The sequence below is a fragment of the Humulus lupulus genome, chromosome 2, assembly GCF_963169125.1.
Source record: "Humulus lupulus chromosome 2, drHumLupu1.1, whole genome shotgun sequence".
NCBI classification, from domain to species: domain Eukaryota; kingdom Viridiplantae; phylum Streptophyta; class Magnoliopsida; order Rosales; family Cannabaceae; genus Humulus; species Humulus lupulus.
In genome coordinates, this window is record NC_084794.1 from 294,259,168 (window position 1) to 294,277,346 (window position 18,179).

General features: G+C 29.6%; 1 long non-coding RNA gene across 1 annotated transcript; it reads left to right on the top strand.

Annotated features, from left to right (window-relative positions):
• The first annotated feature begins 973 nt into the window (after nucleotides 1–973).
• Nucleotides 974–4,247, top strand: LOC133816797 (uncharacterized). The gene is made up of 3 exons (XR_009885472.1): nucleotides 974–2,237; nucleotides 2,930–3,008; nucleotides 3,723–4,247. It is a non-coding gene; the product is annotated as an uncharacterized LOC133816797 (long non-coding RNA).
• The last annotated feature ends 13,932 nt before the right edge of the window (nucleotides 4,248–18,179 follow it).

Consider the following 18,179-nt stretch of genomic DNA (forward strand, 5'->3'; position numbering starts at 1 on the left):
GTGTTTTGTCAAATTACTTATTTAGATCATGTGTTTTAACAAATTAATTTTTGGACATTGTGTTTTGTAAAATGGTTCAAATAGATCCTTATTTAATTTTGTTGAAAAAAAATTGAATATGACCACACGATTATTATATAGAATGATTATGTTTTTGTTCTGAATTGTTAGTTTGATGAATTATTTGTAATATTAATTCAAAAAAATATTAACAAAAATTATTTTAATGAGTCTATTTGAATTATTTTACAAAATACAAAATCTAAAAAGTTATTTATCAAAACACAAATCCAAATTATAAAAATGTATAAACTCAAATAATTATAAATATTCTTAAAGATAAATAATGCAAAGCCATCTTAGTGTTCTAGTGAGTAGTGACCTTCTATTTCTAAGCTTAGCAACCTTTTATAAAATATAAAAAGATTTAAAAAAATTCCAAATTTCTGGAAGAAGAGAGAAAAAAAATGCCGACTAATAGAAAACAAATACTCTTTATTAGAGCAATTTCACAAAAAAACATTCAAAAGTTGTTATATCACATTATAAAATACTATATTTTATTTTATTATTGTCAATTTATTCTGTTGATTATATTTATATATAACAGTTTTTTTTTTTAAAAAATAATAGATATATAAATAATCAGTTCAGAACCACGTATTCTGCTTTTTTACGTAAACAATTACGTAAGTGAGTTCTGTTTTTTATTAAGTATATACAAGATATGTCTAATGAGATATTTATATATCACTCATTTAATAATGGGGAATTTTGAGAATTATGGGTTTTACACCTATCATTTGAAAAAATATAGGAAAAATTCTTTTCCCAAATTGTATGGAAAAAATTAAAAAGAAGTTAAAGAATTTATGAAAAAAAAATATGATACCCAACTAATTATGAAAACTGAATTTTGAACTAAAACACATCAATCAAATAGGGGTATATTGGGAATTACTGTTCCAATCACTCCCACAAACCAAACCATCGTCAGCAAACAAGCAACTCCACAAAAATTTCTCCCAAAAACCAATTGATCATTCTTCAAATCTCCATTTCCCATCAAACCTTAAATTTTATCAATATCTGATCACTATCAGCAAGCTCCTAAAGCTCTGATCTGTGACAAATTGTGATCACAAAGTACTCCGATATTCACCTTCGATCTTCTTTGATCAAAACTCCAACGACAAATACTTCAGAAATCGATCAAGAAGCAAAGAAAAACAATGTATAAAAGGAATTGGAATAGCTCTAACAATCTCCAGCAACATTCAGTCCAAAAACTACATAATTAACACAAAATAAATAGGTAACCAAATCACAATCATAAATTCTTCATTCTTTATAATTTATAAAAGCATTGTTTAAATTGAAATTAAATGAATACACATAATTTGTCTATGAATAAACGAAAAAAAATGAAATGAGAATATGGAATTTTGTATTTAGAATATACATGATTTGGTAATAGAATCTGAAAACTAAGAACTGATTGTATAATGTAAAGCTACTGAAACAATAATAACATGATTTGGATTTGAGCTTTGCTTTGTTGAGATAAATTTTGTCTAGGGTGAGAATTTGGGCTTTGAATTGTTTTGTTGTTTTCTTCAGGTATTGATGTTTGGAAACAATTCTATATTTTCTCTGTAACTATTGCTTGGGTAGCTTACGGTAGTCAAATAAAATTAGAAGCTAGTATGTGATTTACAATTCTTGTTTATTATATACATTTTTCTTGTGACAGTGAGTTTCATTCTTTACTTTTGGGCACTTGCTATTGGATTTCTTGGTATGTTACTTGCTCAAAAAAACAACTGTAGAAATTAGATTCAGTAGCCATTTTTAGGTAAATCCTTTTTTTTTATCTACAATTTTTAAGTTTTAGTATAATACCCACTATTTCAATCAATATACCTATTATACCCCTATAATTGGTAGATACTGTTTTTAGAAGAATACCATGTGGTCAAGGGTATTTTTGGAATTGTCTGTGATAAAAATAGGTAGAACTAAACTAAAAATATTTATGAGGTAATTTTAGTTAAAAACTCATTAAACTGATTAATTTTCAACTTATCCCCAAAAAAACTTTGTTCGTCATCTTTTCCATGTTATAACTTCTTTATATATATATAAATATCGTAACTAGTAACTTGTTCTTTTTCCTCCCACCTTCAACCATCATACTACATGCAAGCTTTAGAAGGAATGAGAAACTGGCATTTAAGGTAATAATTCATTCTACCAAACTTAACTTTGAATCTTTGATAATGATGATATTGGTTCTTTGCCATTATTTATTTGGTTTCTAATGTGTCAGTGATAATGATGAAGCATAGCCTTTAATGGCAGATATGCCTAATAATGTAAACTTTAATATGTAGTTATGTTTGCTCATATACAATTGGAGGGTCATATGGTTGTTGATCAAGCGGTATTCCCTCAAAACTCACTTGATTATTGACATGGTATTCCTTAACTTTTATAGTATAGTATTAGAAATTTGGGGTTGTGCTATATTTATAATTTGATAAAGATTGTGCTTAATGTTATTTCATTGATCTTGTCAAGTTTTAGGAACTGGGCATGGTTTGGGAGCTACACTAAATGATTGTACTCATCGGCTTGCTATATTGGCTTTTAATGCTAATATTTATGGGGACTTATCATTAGTTGACATCTCTGAGAACATTTTGTGTAATCATGTTAAATTTTAGTGTAATGGCTTTTCAATGAAGAATAGTTTAAATTAAAAAAAAAAAAAAGTTCAAGTTAGGTTCAAGATGTCTAATTTTTGTATGCTATGTTGAATAAATTACACTTTTACTTGATGAAAGTTGTTGTAACGCTATTCCAATTACACTTAATTTGAGTGCTTGATTATATGTAATCACTAAGACTAATTGATTCATTTTTACAGATGCTTCTTTTAAGGATGGATGTGCTAGTGTAGCTGCCATTACTATCAAGGATAACCACTTACTTGTATTTATTCTAAGGTAATAGATGTCAAGTTTTTATAATGGTAACAGGTCACCTTGATGGAGTAATTGGTTACCCCTACAATAATAACTGGTTACCTTGTTACTTTCCCGTTCTTTGTGTGTATATTTTTTGGGGTAATTGGTTACCTTCATGTTCTGGTGTGTGTGAATAGTTCTAGGTTCTTTATGGTAACTGGTTACCTATGTTACTAAAATCATAGTTACTTCTTCTTCCTTTTTTAATGAAGTGTTCTTCCTCTTTTTCTTTTAAATTTGATGTTTCTTTTCATATTTAATATGTATAACTTGTCACCCCTCTTATGGCAGAAAGTTACTTCTCCCCGGGTAACTGGTTACAATCCTGGTACATGTTATTTAACCTAGCTCTAGGTTTTTTTTTACATAATTGTCAAATATTAATCAAGTAACTGGTTACCTTACCCAGGATTTGAAAAAAAGAAACATACAATCTAAAAAAAGGAAAAAAAAATGTTTATAATAAATAAAAAAATAATTTTAAACACAATTCATATTATAAAAAAAAAAGAAAAAAAAAATTGCAAAACAACCAAAGAAAAATTTATTATTGATTAGTGCTAAAAAATGCAAATTTATTGGTTTTAAAGTGTAAAATAAATTAAGTTTTAATAAATATTTTTATGAATTTATTGTAATATATTTTACAATTAAAAATATTAATTTTAAATTTAATTTGTGTTTAATTTTCAGAAAATAAATTGCATTTGGACATTAATAAAAAGAGAAAACAAATAATAGTTAAAACTGAAAAAGAAAATGAAGAAAGTGGGAATTTTTGAGGAATTTGGCCCAGTCCTGAAGGCCCAAACCAAAGGCCCAGCTCTTCCTTCCTCTCTGCCCAGCCGCCACCTGTCGACCCCATGCTGCGCCACTTGTCCGCACTCTAGCCTCCCTTCCTAGCGCCTCAACCAAGCAACTCCTCCATCTTTACCTCCTTCAAAGTAAACGAAGGCCCAAGTGCATATGAAAGCCCAACTCGGCCCAGCAAAGCAACTCACGTCCAAGTGCATATGAAAGCCCAGCCGAGTTCACCTCTTCCAGCAAGCAGACCCAACGTTGGCCCAGCAATCCCAGCCGCCTACGTGGCACATTTTCATTGGTTGGAAATGGGTCAAAACCCTCTTGTGTCATCAGCCATGCTAATAGTATATAGGATTAGTCATGCTATTTCTATGTACTTCTAATTAATAAAAATAATATTGATACCTAATTTTATGTCTAATATTCTATTGCATTATTGTCTTTGGGTATTTTGTCATTTTTAGATTTTTCATAAGATTAACATTGTGTTTTTAAAGTAAAGAACTTTATATCTCAAATGAACTTTTGTTAGAAAAGAATATGGACTTTAATGTTAGATTTTCCAAGTAAATGTTGGGATGTGAACTATTTACTTGTGTATTTTTGTAAATCAAGTAACCAAGTAACTAAACAAGCATATGGATGATTCTTGAAACTTTTCATTTTCTCAAACTCTTGATTACATCTTACATTTATTTCACTTATCTTATTTTATCACTTTATCAAAAAGACAATACAAAAATCTCAAACCTCTTTCCATCTTTTTATTTATTTCTTGTTACTAACTTTTTGTGTTATTTTCTACTAGTCTTTTGATTTTAGGTTACCTTCTTGTGGATCGACCGTCCAATCTTACTACAACTACCGCTTAGTGGTAGTCACATTTTGAGCGTTAAACAATCATAAAATTAGTTATATAATAATCAAATTACAAACATATCCTTCCAAATTAATAAAACTTGATTACGAGTAAAATTATGACATAAACTAACTTTTATACAAAAATATGAGAAAATAAACCCATAAAAGTGAAAATTCTTAAAAAAAAGCCACAGATTAACTTTTTTTTAAAAAAAAAAAAGCCATATTTTAGCACACTTTATTAAAAATCTCATATAAAATGTAATTTCCTCTTTAACAATACCAAATTGAGTAAGACTCGGTCTCGACCACTTCACCACTGTGATGTTGCTTCCCCGGTGACATTGATGGACGTTAGAATCATTGGAAAAAGTCTGATGTTGATCGTATGGATCCCTATATAAAATATGTTATTTTAAAAAAATTATATATAAAATATTATTTTTCAAACTTTTGGGGGACTTGTGTATATAAAAAATGGCATTTGTAAAAAATTTGGGGCCTCATTATGTAGGGGCCCTAGGCACAGGCCAGGCCCGCCTGCGCCCAGGGTCGGCCCTGTATTGATCGTTCTGTAAAAAATGAGAGAGTCACCTCTCCACGATTGTGCACCACTGTTGACCACTGACAAAGTCCATGCTAGAGTTTTCTGGCTGGGATAAGCACAGTGAGGCTTCGCAATAATGCCCAGCTCACTGTGTTGAGGAAACCAGCAACCATGGCTGCCTTCTTAAGGTGGACCAAAGTATCACTTGGCCTAAATGACTTTCTTGAAAGTACGTTGGTCCAAATGGTATTTCTGAACTACAATAGGGCCCAATGTTAGTTTTAAATATATAAATATAAGAAAAAAATTACACATAGCACTGTAAATTCTTTTAAAAATTGAAAAATACAGAATTTTACAAAAATTATAAAAATATGAATAACAGTTTGCTACAATTTTGTAATCGTCTCTTACAATTTTCTATTTAGTATGTAAATGTTATTTATCAAATTATAACATATGATTACAAATTTGTAAACTTTTGTTACAAAAAAAATGTATTGTTACAAATTTGTAAATTTTGTTTACAAAAAGAAAAAGCTCTGTATTTACGACTATCCCCTCCATATTTTTTGTAATTTTTTCCAAATTCCGTATTTTTAGTATTTTTTTTATATCTGAAGTATTTTTGTGAATTTCCATAAATATAAGATCTAAATGCTATTTTTGAAATACCGAAGAAAACCTAATGTTATTTTCGAAATAATTATTGCCCCAACATTAATTTTGACAAAACTCAAGGCCTATATTTATTTTTAAAATATGTTAAAGGCAGTGGTATTTCTGCAATAAATTTTTAAAGATTAGTATTTAAATGCAATAGCATAATTATATTTTAACAATTTTTAAAATTAATGAGTTTGAATCATTGGAATAGGGAGTATAGGAAGCTCAAGAATCATGGAGAAGAAATTAAAGACTCATTTTTGTAATGATTTAGATTTTTTTTTTATGGGTTGTAATAATATTAGGATTAGCAAGCTAGTTGAGTTTTGTATTAGCTGTTTGCTTTTCAACTAATTCTGTTACAAATTGGTTTAGACTCTAATACAAGTTAGTCTTAGGCACTACTAAAAAGATGTCATTTCTCGACGGGCAGAGCCCGCCGAGATCTCGGCAGGCTAGACCCGTCGTAATTCTTATCAAAAATTCGATCACTACCAGCAAGCTCCTGAAACTCTGATATGTGGCAAGTTGTGATCACAAAGTACTCCGATATTCACCTTCGATCTTCTCCGATCAAAGCTCCAGCAACAAACACTTCAAAAACTGATCAAGAAGCAAAGAAAAACAATGTATAGAAGGAATTAGAATAGCTCTAACAATCTCCAACAACATTCAGTCCAGAAACTACATCATTAACGTAAAAGAAATAGGTAACCAAATCAAAATCATAAATTCTTCATTCTTTATAATTTATAAAAACATTATTTAAATTGAAATTAAATGAATACACATAATTTGCTTATGAATAAACGGAAAAAAATGAAATGAGAATATAGAATTTTGTATTTTGAATACATATGATTTGGTAATAGAATCTGAAAACTAAAAACTGATTGCATAATGTATAGCTACTGAAACAACAATAACATGATTTGGATTTGAGTTTTGCTTTGCCGAGATAAATTTTGTCTAGGGTGAGAATTTGGGCTTTGAATTGTTTTGTTGTTTTCTTCTGGTATTGATGTTGGAAAGAATTCCATTTTTTCTCTGTAACTATTGCTTGGGTAGTCAAATAAAATTAGAAGCTAGTATGTGATTTACAATTCTTGTTTATTATATACATTTTTCTTGTGACACTGAGTTTCATTCTTTGGCTTTTTTCTGTTGGTTTTGTTGACAGTACTTTGGGCACTTGCTATTGGACTTCTTAGTATGTTACTTGCTCAAAAAAACTTTGTTCTTCATCTTTTCCATGTTATAACTTCTTTATATATATAATAATTTCCTTAAACATCAGTTTCTCATTCCATCTAAAGCTTGCATGTAGTATGATGGCGGAAGGTGGGAGGAAAAAACACAAGTAACTAATTACGATATAAATATTGTTGGATATTTTTTTGAATGAAAAAACCAATTGGTTTTTGTCCCACATCTTTTGTGAATAAAAGTGTGTCTCAAAGAATAGCCTATATATAGAGATTAGAGGCCTTAGTTTCTTTTATACCAAAACTTATGTTGTTATATATATTTGTCTTCCATTGGAGATTAAGATATATATATTTTCAATATTGTTTTTTCCTTTCTACTCTTTAGAGTTCTTAGATCTGTTCTAGTGTGATAGAGTTCGGGTATATTTGGTTCGGGTATATTTGGTTCGGCGAAGTAATTGAGTTACTTGTCGTTCACCGTTACTTGTCGTTCACCGTTGTATCCTGGGAGATAGACGTCGAAACCTCGTAAAGGCGGTGAATCTGTTTTAAGGAAACTGTGTGTTACACAGGCCTCGGCTTTTAATTTTGTTCTTTATAATTGTTGTGTAAATTAATTATAATTGCTATTTATATTATAGTTATTTATATATTGTTATTTATAATTATAATATTATATTGTTATATATATTATAAGTTATTTATAATTATAATATTATATTGTTATATATATTATAAGTTATTTATAATTATAATATTGTTATTTATATTATAGTTATTTATATATTGTTATAATATTATATTGTTATATATATTATAAGTTATTTATAATTATAATATTGTTATATATATTATAAGTTATTTATATTGTATTATTTATAATTATAATATTTATGTATCTTTAATTTAGTAGATATAAATATTGTATTTATCATATTGCGTTTATTCAAGTATTATATAAGTTATGTTTTTCCTACAATCTTAAAACAGATTATTGTTTAAATATAATATTTGAATATATCAGTGATATTTCTATATCTATATATTGAAAGATATTGTTATTGCGAAAAGTTCGTTTGAACTTAAATCTCACTAGAGAAGTTCTGGGAACTGAATATTTTCAAAGAAACTAGACTGCTGAGGCAGGGGCTAGACCCTTCTTCTAGTGTTCTTTGGAAATTATCTAGTAGAGATATTTGAGGCTGGATAAATACTTAATAGAAATATTCTACGAGAGGCTAGACCACGAATGGTTGGGTTTTTTACCCTTCCAGGCTAACCTAAGAATTTTCTTTAAGTTTGATCTAATAAATCTATCAGCCATGGTGTCTGAGATAAACCTAGTCAATTCCAACCCAATGGAGTGGTGGATTGATACTGGTGCCACTCGGCATGTATGCTCAAACAAGAGTCTGTTCAAATCTTTTGAACAGGTAGATAATGGCGAGAAGATTTTCATGGGAAATTCTGCCACATCTAAAATTGCGGGTCAAGGAAGTGTGATCCTAAAAATGACTTCTGGAAAGGAGCTGACTCTGAACAACGTACTGTACGTACCAGAGATCCGGAAAAACCTAGTGTCTGGTTCACTGTTGAACAAACACGGATTCCGAATTGTATTTGAGTCAGACAAAGTTGTTCTGTCCAAAAGTGGAATGTTTGTGGGAAGTGGTTATGTAACTGATGGGTTGTTTAAACTCAGTGTAATGGTTGTTAAACCAATTATCAATAAAGTTAATAACGCTTCTTATTACTTGCTTAAGTCTTCCTATGTTTGGCATGGTAGACTAGGACATGTTAATTTATGACACTTTGTGTAGATTAATTAACTTGAATCACATGCCAAAATTCCACATTGATTCAGAATCATAAGTGTGAAACCTGTGTTAAGGCAAAACTAACAAGGTCATCCTTCAAAACGATTGAAAGGAATAATGAACCCCTAAAATTAATACATAGCGATGTATGTGATTTTAAATTTGTTTAAACAAGGGGAGACAATAAGTATCTTATTACTTTTGTCGATAATAGCACTAATATTGCTATGTGTATTTGCTAAAAAGCAAAACCGAGGCTATAGAGAAATTTGTTCTCCATAAGACCGAAGTTGAGAATCAACTTAAATTTATGTTAAAGGAACAGATAATGACTATGTCAATTTTTTTTCTTTACGTAAATGACATGCTCATTGTTGGAAGCAGTGATAAAATGATCAAATCTATCAAGAGTATGTTGAACTCGAAATTTGACATGAAAGATATGGGCCTTGCAGATGTCATTTTGGGGATTCAAATCTCAAGAACATCTGATAAGATCATTCTAAGTCAGTCACATTATGTGGACAAAATTCTTGAGAAATTCAACAAAGAAGATTCTGGTGTCTTCAGAACCCCTGTAGATTCGAGTCTACATTTGTTCAAGAACAAAGGGGAGAGTGTCTCTCAGGTAGAGTACTCTAGAATTATTGGAAGTCTAATGTACTTAATGAGTTGTACAAGACCTGATATAGCCTACGCAGTTAGTAAACTAAGTAGATACACGAGTAATCCAGGGTCTGACCACTGGAAAGGAATAACAAGAGTACTTAGGTACTTACGATTTACTCGTAGCTATGGGCTGCACTATACTAAATATCCAGCAGTACTTGAAGGGTATTGTGATGCTAATTGGATATCTGATATGAAAGACTCAAAGTCTACGAGTGGATATGTGTTTACACTCGGTGGTGCAGCTGTATCATGGAAATCTTCTAAACAAACAGTAATAGCTAGATCCACGATGGAATCTGAGTTTATTGCCTTAGACAAGTGTGGCGAAGAAGCTGAATGGCTTCGTCAATTTTTAGAAGATATTCCAAAATGGCCTAAACCAGTGCCAGCTATTGGCTTACATTGCGATAGTCAATCTGCAATTGGTAGGGCGCATAATAATATGTATAATGGTAAGTCTAGACATATACGTCTTAGCCACAATACCATTAGACAACTACTCTCAACTGGAGTTATCTCTATTGACTATGTGAAGTCAAAGGATAATATTGCGGATCCGCTAACCAAAGGGTTAAATAGAGAGTTGGTTGAAAAATCATCGAGGGGAATGGGTCTAAAGCCCATGAATGAATAAAGTCAATACAGTAGACACCCCACCTAGTTGACTGGAGATCCCAAGATCTAGGTTCAAAGGGACAACTAAAACTGTAAAGCCTATGTTGGATCACTGTGGGGGTTATCCTCATTGTCCATTTCTATGATGAAACAGTGATAACCGTAAGGAAAAGGTTAAGCTATGCTTATAATGATTTCTTATGCGTCGAAATGTCGAGCAGAGTAATACGGGTTACTCTTAATTAAGAAAATCACCTATGTGAGAGAGAAGATGGGCCGCTTCTATAGGGATTGAATAAGGGCTCAATTCCTAGAATATCTCTTGCAGAACCAGGGAAATGTTCAGGGCCAAAACGAACATAATCTTGAGAACCAATATATGTCAGGAAGATTCTTGTGTGTGGTATATCATCGTTTACACGAACGGCAGAACAGTTCAAAGACATCGCGTCTACTGATCAGCCAGTAAAGTAAATATACTTACACAAGGGAAGGTTCAAAGGGTAACACCTACCTATCCTATGCGGGCTTCTACCGTTGAACTCTATCACCTAGGTCTAAACCATCTATTGGTTATTCTTGAGTCAGTTTTTCCATTCATGTGGGGGATTGTTGGATATTTTTTTGAATGAAAAAACCAATTGGTTTTTGTCCCACATCTTTTGTGAATAAAAGTGTGTCTCAAAGAATAGCCTATATATAGAGATTAGAGGCCTTAGTTTCTTTTACACCAAAACTTATGTTGTTATATATATTTGTTTTCCATTGGAGATTAAGATATATATATTTTCAATATTGTTTTTTCCTTTCTACTCTTTAGAGTTCTTAGATCTATTCTAGTGTGATAGAGTTCGGGTATATTTGGTTCGGCGAAGTAATTGAGTTACTTGTCGTTCACCGTTGTATCCTGGGAGATAGACATCGAAACCTCGTAGAGGCGGCGAATCTGTTTTAAGGAAACTGTGTGTTACACAGGCCTCGGCTTTTAATTTTGTTCTTTATAATTGTTGTGTAAATTAATTATAATTGCTATTTATATTATAGTTATTTATATATTGTTATTTATAATTATAATATTATATTGTTATATATATTATAAGTTATTTATAATTATAATATTATATTGTTATATATATTATAAGTTATTTATAATTATAATATTGTTATTTATATTATAGTTATTTATATATTGTTATAATATTATATTGTTATATATATTATAAGTTATTTATAATTATAATATTGTTATGTATATTATAAGTTATTTATATTGTATTATTTATAATTATAATATTTATGTATCTTTAATTTAGTAGAAATAAATATTGTATTTATCATATTGCGTTTATTCAAGTATTATATAAGTTATGTTTTTCCTACAAATATATATATATATATATATATATTGTAATGATGAAGCATAGCCTTTAATGTCAGATATGCCTTATAATGTAAACTTTAATATGTAGTTATGTTTGCTCATGTACAATTGGAGGGTCATATGGTTGTTGATCAAGCAGTACTCCATCAAAACTCACTTGATTATTGACATGGTATTCCTTAACATTTATCGTATAGTATTAGAAATTTGGAGTTGTGGTATATTTATGATTTGATAAAGATTGTGCTTAAGGTTATTTCATTGATCTTGTCAAGTTTTAGGAACTAGGCATGGTTTGGGAGCTACACTAAATGATTGTACTCATCGGCTTGTTATATTGGCTTGTAATGCTAATATTTATGGGAACTTATCCTTAGTTGACATCCGTGAGAACATTTTATGTAATCATGTTAAATTTTAGTGTAATGGCTTTTCAATGAAGAAATGTTTAAATTAAAAAAAAAAAAAAGAGTTCAAGTTAGGTTCAAGATGAAAGTTGAATAAATTACACTTTTACTTGATGAAAGTTGTTGTAACACTATTCCAATTACACTTAATTTGAGTGCTTGATTATATGTAATTTATATGCTATGTTGATATGCTATGTTGAATAAATTACACTTTTACTTGATGAAAGTTGTTGTAACACTATTCCAATTACACTTAATTTGAGTGCTTGATTATATGTAATCACTAAGACTAATTGATTCATTTTCACAGATGCTTCTTTCAAGGATGGATGTGCTAGTGTAGCTGCCATTATTATCAAGGATAACCACTTGTATTTATTCTAAGGTAATAGATGTCAAGTTTTTATAATGGTAACGGGTTACCTTGATGGAGTAACTGGTTACCCCTACAATAATAACTAGTTACCTTCTCGTTCTTTGTGTGTGTATATTTCTGGGGGTAACTGGTTACCTTCCCGTTCTTTGTGTGTGTATTTCTGGGTTCTTTATGATAACTGATTACTTATGTTACTAAAATCATAGTTACTTTTTCTTCATTTTTTAATGAAGTGTTCTTCCTCTTTTTCCTTCAATTTTGATGTTTATTTTCACATTTAATATGTGTAACTCGTCACCCCTCTTATGGCAGAAAGTTACTTCTCTCAGGGTAACTGGTTACCCCTCCTGGTACATGTTATTTAACCTAGCTCTAGGATTTTTTTTTACATAATTATCAAAGATCAATCAAGTAACTGGTTATCTTACCCAGGATTTTAAAAAAGAAACGTACAATCTAAAAAAAATATTTATAATAAATAAAAAATAATTTTAAACACAATTCATTTTACAAAAAAAAAAAAAAAATTTGCAAAACAACCAAAGAAAATTTAATATAAAATTAGTTATATAAAAATAACATAAAAAAATAATAATCAAATTACAAACATACCCTTCCAAATTAATAAATTTTGATTAAGAGTAAAAATATGACATAAACTAACTTTTATACATAAATATGAGAAAATAAACCCATAAAAGTGAAAAATTCTTAAAAAAAATCCATAGATTAACTTTTTTTTTTTATTTTTTTAAAAACCATATTTTTGCACAATTTATTAAAAATGTCATATAAAATGTAATTTCCTTTTTAATAATACCAAACTGAGTAAGACTCGGTCTCGACCACTTCACCACTATGACGCTGCTTCCCCGGCGACGTTGATGGACGTTAGAATCATTGGGAAAAGTCCGATGTTGATCGTATGGGGCCCTATACAAAATATGCTACTTTTTAAAAAATTATATATAAATAATATTTTTCAAATTTTTGGGGGCCTTGTGTATATAAAAAATGGCATTTTAAACAAATTTGGGGCCTCATTATGTGGGGGCCCTAGGCAAATGCCTGGCCCGCCTGTGCTCAGGGTCGGGCTTGTGTTGATTGTTATGTAAAAGGCGAGAAAGTCACCTCTCCACGACTGTGCACCACTATTGACCACTGGCATAGTCCTTGTCTTCTAGCTGGGATAAACACAGTGAGGCTTCGCATTAATGCCCAGCCCACTGTGTTGAGGAAACCAACAACCATAGAGGGGATTCCCCGCCTAAACGTGGAACGAGACGGGGGCCATTTTCTAACCCCGAATGTTAAACGGGGCGGGAACAGGGATAACACTCCCCACCCTAACGAGGCCTTGTTTAATTTTATTTATTTATTTTATAATATATTTTTCTTTATTTTTCATGTTTCTTTATGTGAATTTGTAGTATATTAGTAACTTTTTTAAAAAAAATTAATTTTATTTTGGAGATATTTTAATACTTTGAGTGATTAAAATAGCGTAATATATATTAATTTTAGGTAGTATAATTTTATTTATTTTATTTTTAAATAAATGGGTACCCGCAGAGATTCCCGCCTCCAACGGGGATTCCCCACCCCTCCCCCAATGGGGAATATGCGGGGATGGGAGTAAGGATTAAAATAGTTAACGGGGATGGAGGCGGGGGGTGCTCTCCTTGCCAATTACCCGCCCCATTTCCATCCCTACCCAGACATCCTAACAGCAAGCAAGTTCTCATTAGAGAACATCTTAGTAGCAAATAAGCTCTCCTGGACATCCTAATAGCGAACAAGCTCCCCCAAATGTCCTAGCATGCTTTTATAAAATGTCCTTGCAACAACCCCTACAAGAAGACCTAGCAAACTCTCTCAGATGTCCTAGCAACAATCCATCTAGGAAGACTTAGCAAGCTCTCTTGTACATTCTAGTGAAGAGAAAGCTTTTACAAATGTCCTAGCTCTTCTCATATATAGAAATTAAATAAATAAAATAACAAGTGGCAAGAAAGCAAACAAAGAATAAGACTAAGTGTTATATTATTTTATATAATATAATGTTAGATTAAATAATGTGACAAAATGAGCTTGTTACACTTTGTAATATATTATTGAGAGTTACAAATAAATTTGACAAATGTGTGTGTCCAAGTTTGTAATATGCCTTTAGGGGTTACATATCTTACAGAATCATTAATTATTTTGCAACTCCCAAAAGATCACCCAAATAATGTGTAGATTGAGAGAGTTACACATTTCTAAAATTGGATTTCATGAGCTAGTAAGTAACATGGATGTTGAAGATATGATTTTGACTGTCATTAGGTGTTGGAGGTTACAAAATCGATTGGGAAATGTTTGAAATGTTTTTGTGAAAATATGCAAAATTTGGAGGTTACAAAATACTATAGGTCGCGACCTAGAGTATCCCAGGCCGCTGCTGGAGTGTTAACAACCAAATCCCATTTTGCACTTTGAGCAAATTTGAACGTTTTGAACAGTTCAAGTAACTCCAAAATCTTCCTTTTAATTTCATAAACACTCAATTTAACATTGGTAATAACCAAGAGGGTTGGTGAAAATTTAAAATTCAAATGGTGTCTCAAAACTCTATGAATATGAGTCCAGTGCTCACTTGTAAGACACGCTGTTTTAATCAACAATAGCACTTGGCTAAAAATTCACCAAAGACCTTCCAGAGAGATATTTCCATTTTGAGAGTTCCCTTAGTGATTAGAGAATATTAGTAAATAAGCTTTTTGACAAATGTCTTGAACATTGTTAATCAAGTTGGTGATCCCCACTACTCTACACTTAAAAGTAGTGTGAGTGTAAGGGTGATCTTATTTATTATGTTTTATTCTTTTATTCATTTTGTTCTTATTTCTTTCTTTAAGTCTACTTATTTATTTGTATTGTTTATGTTTTGAGTTGTATTTTCTTTATATATATTATATTCTATTTCTATTTACTTATATTGTTTATGCTTTGAGTTGAATATTTCTTCTTCTACATCATCATTCTTTTCTATTTATTTGTATCTTTTGCTATTGAGTTGTAACAATTATTTTCTCAATCACCTTGTCCATTGTATTATATTGTCTAGAGTTGTATTTGGTTTCCATTATTTCCATTGGAATAATATATTTCTCTAACACTAATGTGTCGTTTGGTTGGATAGAATGAAAATTAAGAAATAGGAATGAAAGTGAGAAAATGAATAGGAATGGAATGAAATAAAAATTAATATTAAAAAAAATTAGCCATTTCAATATTGCGTTGGAATGGTCTTTCTTTCTATTTTTAAATAGAATAGTCATTTCACCAAAAAGATGGAAAAATAATTCTATTGGAATGACATTACAATACTCGCCGAACAAATGAATGAAATGAAAATTGATTATTTTCTATTCTATTACCTCCGACCAAACATCACCTTAGTGTGAATTAAGAAGAAGAAAAAATAGTGAGATAGAGAAGCAATTTTTTTTTTCAATCTACTTTCTTTTCTTTTCCAGTATTCATAAAAAATATGTGTGGTCGAAACTCTAGTTAGATATTTTTTCCACAATAATAGAGCCCACTAAAATGACTTCTTACAATTGTCTTTTAAACTATTTGTCTCAAATATTTCTCCACAACAAATTGAGGTAACCACTAAAATATTACCCTCCATTATAAAGCCAAATAACATAAATAAGATGACAATATTTTTGAATAACATGATAAAACATCAATATTTATCTTTTTCAACAATAGTTATCTATAAAACCTCGACATGGCTTAATTTCTGTCACAATAAAATATTATTAAGTTTTGGTCACGAGTATTTTGACTTATATTTAATATATAAGTACTGATATGTGCACTAAAATTATGCACTAAAATATTACACCAGCTAACATGACAATTTCATTTAACCAAAATTATGCATGTTAGTCCCGTGTATTGCATGGTATTTAAATATTAGTTTTTTTTTATTTAAGATAAGAGCATCTCCATTGCTGGCGACGATGCCAATTTAGGAAAAATGCAAAATCCAATATTTTATTTAATTAATATAATTTTAACTAAAAATAATAAAAGAAAAACAAAGCAACATTGTTAATAGTGGACAACGTTACCAAAAAATAAAGTTGAATATGTATTATTTTGTTGACTTTAGGACCCACTTTAACATAAACACCACTTTTGACAACCGCCTATTGCTCTAAGAATCCAAGTTAGAAATGAAATTATTTAGATGTAGCAAATGAATTTATATTATTATTATTATTATTATTATTATTATTATTTATTAATTCATACGTACCTCAAAGAGTGGATCCCACGTGCATAGAAATTGATTTTGCTCATTAAGTTTTATTTTATTAGGTTTCATATAAGAAATTATAGTGACATGTAGAACATATCCATGAATCCATATATATGAATATTGTAATTTTAATTATTGCTTATATTATAATAAGATATCCCTTTAATTTCATATGATAAAATAACATCAAAGAATCAAGTCTCCCACCAGCTACAAATCTATAGTTCCAAACTAAATCCCACTTCTTTCGTTGAAAAGACAATAATAATAATTTTTGCAAATAATAATAATAATGAAAAGTATTTATTTGACAACGACGAACTTATCTATTTTCAAGCTCCACACATGTTCCATAATTCCATTGGTCAAGATTTCTTAAAAAAAAAAAAAACTAATAAAGCACTTTAGAAAAAGGTTTACGTCTTTGACAAATCATAGGACAAATATATAAATATACATAAACAAATATGTAAATTTAATAAATAGTTAATTTGTTAAATTGTAAGCAATATAAATAAATTGTTGCTTTCTAAGTACATAACAAAAATTAGTCACGCGTGCAATAAAATATTTAAATTTAGTTTTTGGTACTGTAAAATATTCAGAATTTTTTAAAAATTTGCAGGATGCTCTAAATAGCTATAATATACATGATCATAAAAAAAAAATTATATCGAAAACACTGAGAGCCTCACTAATAGGGCTTAAAGTAAAACCCTTATAGCAGAATTTCCCTATAAACAAATATGTAAGTTTAATAAATAGTTAAATTGTAAGTAATATGAATTAAATATATAATTTTGAAAGAGAAATTTTTTATTTTTAACGTTTTTTTTTTCTTGTAAAGGAAAGTTTTATTTTTGGTCTCACAATTAAATTTTTTATAGATTATTATTTATGCATAAAAATATATCTAAATAAATATGTCACTAAGTAAATTTATGTAAATAGTTGATTTATTAAATTTTAATTAATAAACTTATGAAAATTTCTACATTAGGGCTTCAAAAGAGCTTTACTGGTATGGTTTTTTTGTATTCTTGACCAGTAAATAATTTTCTGTGCAATTTTTTTTTATAATCGTATATATTGTAGTTATTTAGAGTATTTTACAACTTTTTTAGAAAATTCCAATTTTTTTTTTGGTCTCACTATTAAATTTTTTATAGATTATTATTTATACATAAAAATATATTTAAATAAATATGTCACTAAGTAAATTTAAGTAAATAGTTGATTTATTAAATTTTAAATAATAAACTTATGAAAATTTGTAAGTTAGGGTCTTCGAAAAGAGCCCTACAAGTGAAGTTCTTTTGTGTTCTCGACTCGTAAACAGTTTTTGCTGCGATTTTTTTTATGACTGTATATATTGTAGTTATTTAGAGCATCTTGCAAATTTTCAGAAAACTCAAAGTAATTTACAGTGTCAAAAACTAGTTGAAAAACAAATTGTTGCACGTATGACTAATTTT